The following is a 5,165-nucleotide window of genomic DNA, read 5'->3' on the forward strand; positions in this document are numbered from 1 at the left end:
CGTGGTATCACAACGTGTTGCTCTACATGGCGGCGTTTGAGGTGGGCTAGGCACGCGAGGTCTTGCGATGGCAGCAGTTGTATAGCGATTGGCGAGTGACTGGGCCATAGGGGGGCCCTTCCCGTTTGACCTGCTCTGTGGAACAAGCTTTCTTTAGCAACCACATATCTATCAACATACTCCCGAATAGTGTCATCGACTGCGAAACTCCCTTTGAGCGCCTCCCAAAAATTCCTGCAAAAATTTATGAGGAAAGTAAATTCATGAAAGTCGTGGTAAAAAAAATGATGCTCAAAAAATGCTATTTTGGAAAGCATTTTGAAGTGATGATTTTGTTTTTTTACCTTGACATTCACATATGTCATTTCGTGATGAAATTTTCAAGCATACAAAACATTTGTCAAAGTTTCTATTTTACTTTTCATCCCGACTCATTTGATCTCAGATGCAGAAGAGGACTTTCGAAGAGTTACACACTACAATACAAGATCCAGACAAGTGAGGTGGACAACCTTTGTTTAGCATTCGTTCCTGTCCATCGGAATTCGGAAGCAAGATGTGCCCTGAAAATTGACTCGAAAATAGTAGATACGCAAATGCGGCTAGTATTTTCTTCGGAAGCAAAATTAAGAGCAACTCCATCGCTGAGACCCAAACGGACACCGATTTTGTCCATTTTCCATCCATATGGGTCATCTGTCCGCCTAGCGGACTTGGGGCGGACATGCGATGCACCCAACACAAAAAAGACCTAAAGCGGACAACCAAGCGCACAACATCAGCACCACCAAGCGAGACGGACGACAGGCAGTGCCCCGGCCCAGCGCCGCCGCCGCCGCCGGCCCCAGGGCGCGGGCTCGCCCCCTCCTCCTCCCTTCTTCTTCCTCACCGGATCTGGTGCAGAGGAATTGCTCCGCCATGGCCGACGTCCGTGCTCGACCGCCGCAGCAGCCCCATCCCCGACCTTCAAGCGCGACGGCGAGCACCGCGGCGCCCTGCGCCGGTGGCCTCAACGCCGAGCTGGGCGAGCAGGCGCGCGGCGGGCGCGAACGAGGTGGCGCGGCGAACGGCGACGGCGACGCGCGCGGGGAGCTGCGAGGCGAGCGTGGCGGGCGGGGCGAGCAACCGCGGCGAGCGGCGTGGCGGGCGGGCGGGGCGAGTGGCCGCGGCGAGCTGCGGGGCGCGCGGCGGGCGGAGACGGCCAGACGGGCCGCTCGATGCGTGCAGGAGCTCCACGGCGACCGGAGCTCGTGACGGGGACGACGGAGGAGGCGGAGCCCTCGCCGTCGAGGACGGCAGCTCGTGGCGGCGCTCGGCTGGGTGGGGATCTCGCTGCAGTTCCCGGTCAAGCGGCTCGTGCTGTGTCGCTGACTAGTAGGACCAGGGCGGACACAGGAGGGTAGCAGCGGACGGAGGAGCACCCGCTTTTGTCCGTCGTGGACCCATTTGTGGCCCAAATTTGGGCTCAGTTTGGGTCGGGTGGATTATAAACGGACAGCAGGCGGACATGCACGTCCGTTTGGGTCGCCCCGTTGGGCTAAGTTTTCTGTCCGGATGACCCAAACGGACAAAATGGGTCGCCCCATTGGAGTTGCTCTATGCCATGCCCTAAATTTTTTGAAAATCTGTCGGAACCACAAAGATTAAGTAGATTTGAAAAGTCACTAAAACCACAAGCACAAAAGAAAAGGAAAAGGGCAAAAAAAAATTTTTTTTTGAGGGGTAAGAAAAAGGGCAAATGCGTCTCTGCAGAGGAAGAGAATGAGAGAGAAAGGGCAAATGCGTCTCTGCAGAGGAAGAGAATGAGAGAGAAAGGGCAAATGCGTCTCTGCAGAGGAAGAGAGAGAGAGAAAGGGCAAATGAGTGGGCTTGTGGGCCACGTTAATGTCTACAACGGGAGACATGGTGTGTATTCGTGGGCTCTCTTCCAGTGGGCTTAATAAATTTCCATCTCTCTTTCTCTCGCACTGGCAGCGGGTCCAGTGTCACCCACCTTAGGTCACCCGCACTTCACTCCATGGCGTGGCGGCCGCCGCATAAGCTGTGAGGAGGGCGAGATGTTGCCGGCGGCGGCGGCGGGGGGCGCTGCCGCTGGAGGACGACAACCTGCTATCCGAGATCCTCCTCCGCCTGCCGCCGCTCCCGTCCTCCCTCCCGCGCGCCTCCGCCGTGTGCAGGCGCTGGCGCAGCCTCATCTCCGACCCAGCCTTCTCCCGCCGCTTCCGCCTCCACCACCGCTTCATCCAGGCTTCACTCCTCGGCTTCATCCAGGCAGATGCCGACGGCCCATCCTTCGAGCCTACTCTGGAGGCCCCAGATCGTGTTCCCCCCGGGCGCCTCTCCTTGCAGTCCGACCTCGACTACTTCCGTGTCCTCGGGTGCCGCTACGGCCTTGTGCTAATCCTCGACACGACGAGGTTCCAGTTGCTGGTATGGGACCCCGTCACCGGCCACCAGGACCGCGTATCCATTCCCACGGGATTCCATCGGTTTAGGTCAGTGATCTGCGGGGCGGTGCTCCGCGCTGCTCCCGGGGACGTCCACTTCCAGATCGTCTTGGTAACAGACGACCACGAGATGGAAGAATGGCGAGCGCTGGCCTGCGTTTACTCGTCCAAGACCGAGGCCTGGGGCAATCTCATCCCAACACCGATTCCATCCGGGACCTTGCTTTCTATTGATGTGTTGGGTGTGCTGGTTGGCCATTCCATTTACTGGATGCTTTATGGTACTTCGTCAAATATCCTTCAGTTTGATTTGGAGGGGGAGAGCCTGGCCGTGATACCGGTGCCAGTGAATATGTCTGATTTTGAAGGCTTCACACTCATGCGGGCAGAGGATGGTGAGCTGAGTTTACTCTCCTTGTCAGGCTTCACCGCCCAATTATGGAAGAGGAACAGATGGTGTTCCATCGTGGGGGATAGTAAGAACTGTTGAATTGGACAAGCTACTTTCCCTGGATTCAGAGGGGTATGTAACCACACATGGCTTTGCTGAGGATAACAATTTGGTGATCCTGCGGGTCAATATCAGCATCATCTTCACTGTCCAGATTGAGTCACTACAGTTCAAGAAAGTCTCCGACAACTCAGCCTGGACACGGTCCGGTCCGGTCCGGTCCCGGTCCGAGCCGGCGTTTGGACCGGCCGCCGGCGATCCGGACCGGACCGGACCGAGCTTGCCAGCGGTCTGTATTTTCAGGACTGGACCGAAGTGATGCCAGCTCGGTCAAGCTTTTCCGGCTCGTTGGGACCGAGCCAACTTGTCCTTCCAGCTTCTGTTTAGTGCCTATTTAGCTGCAGTTCTGGTCTTAGTTACACACAAAGGGCGCCATGTTCACCACGGAGAGCAGCAGCAGGAACACGTAGTAGTAGTCGAGGTGCGAGTCGTTCAGGTTGTCACCGATCCAGCTCTTGCCGGCGCTCGCCCTGGTGGCCCGGTCGACGAACGTCACGAGCAGGCTGTTGAGGAAGTTCCCGACGCCGAGCCCGCTCGTGTAGAAGGTGGTTCACATGCTCTGCATCCCCTCCGGCGACTGCCCGAGCTGCCCCCGAGGCGGCGCAGCACGTCGGGGTCGCCGAGCTGCATGAGGCGCAAAAATGGAATCGCGAGTGGACGGTGATCGCCGGAGACACGACCGGAGGGGAGGGAGACAAACACAGAAGTTGTTCCGGCGCTCGAACACCATGGACGGTGAACTGGCATGGTCGAGAACTCGCGAACGGCTTCAGTGCACGCACGGCAGCGACGGCGAGCGGAAAAAACAGGCTATGGGGCACAGGGAGGAGAGGAAGGAAGGTGAGGGGAAGCTCCTGGACATGATGGTTCACTCAGGGGACGCCGGTGGCCACGACGACGAAGCACGGCGGCGGCGGTGAATGCGCTTTCTCGGTCCGCCGAGCGGTCCCGGTCAAAGACCGGACCGGACCGAGTGCTGAGCGGGCCTAATTTCCTGGACCGGACCGGCCAATTTTGCTAGCGGGCTGGGACCGAGCGGTCCGGTCCTTCTCGGGCCACGAGCGGGCCAAAAAGCCCGCTCGCTGCGTCCACCCTGACCGACAACAGCAAATGGTACTATTATCCATTTGAAAGTGTCTATGCTGCAGGTAATATCACGTGTTTGCACTGCCAGTATAACAAAACCAAGTTGCTCTTTGATAATGGGTTGATGGAATGCCTTTCACATCCTTTCATGTTAAGCTAACAATTTTAAGTAGTGTCGTGTCAATTATTATTTTGCTTCTTGATATGATCTCTTCAACACATAGCAATTTTGTTCTGTCCCAATGGTTGTGTGGTGGTGTTTATGTAATTCTTATGATTTGGAAACATATTAGTTTCTGATATCTAGTTTAGCTCATGCCACCAATTCTGTTTCTGTGGCCAATTTGGAAAATTCTTTTATATTATAACTGAACTAAATTTCGTTGTTGTCTGCTTGTTGACATATGCAAGAACTGTATAATGGTAGTGCTAGAGCATATAGATGCATTGCAGTTTTTCTCAACCAATGAGGTGATGTGCTGGCACCATTCTGTTGTATTGTCGGTAAATATATACGATGCCAAGTTGTTTTTAATATTCTCATATTTTTATTAACATCACCATTGGACAATGTGGTTGAAGTCAGAGTTGGGAAAGTTTCTCATCAGTTTAGGGTGGCGGTTAAGTTCTTTTCTACAAGATGAGATATATATAACAGTTGGAGATAACTACTTGAAAAACTAGCTTGAAGCAACTAAAATATCAAACCTGAGGATGTGATAACCGTAGAAGTGGAAGACGTGGCTTTACGAATTAACTGTCTTCCACTCTTCCTATCACTCTTATTTATTTATATTGTTATCTTTTTCAAATAATGCTGAGATGATTCCACTTTTTTAGCAGTACAATCTTCACAATGGTGAAGCTGATAATTACTTTCTAGATCACAAAGAACAGATTATGCAACTTCATCTTTTCCATGAATGGACAGTGCAAATCGGTTTGACTAATGACATCAATTGCTCTACAGGTATCTAGAATTGTGTTCCGGTTGCTGAGATCCATGAATGGGCTTCTTTGCTTGGTCATCTTTGTAGCTTGCACAGGGAGGAGATCGGCCATCTTTGTAGCTTGCACAAGTGGACCTGTATGAGTTAATCTTTTACTTGGTCATCTTTCCC

The sequence above is a fragment of the Triticum dicoccoides genome, chromosome 6B, assembly GCF_002162155.2.
Source record: "Triticum dicoccoides isolate Atlit2015 ecotype Zavitan chromosome 6B, WEW_v2.0, whole genome shotgun sequence".
NCBI classification, from domain to species: domain Eukaryota; kingdom Viridiplantae; phylum Streptophyta; class Magnoliopsida; order Poales; family Poaceae; genus Triticum; species Triticum dicoccoides.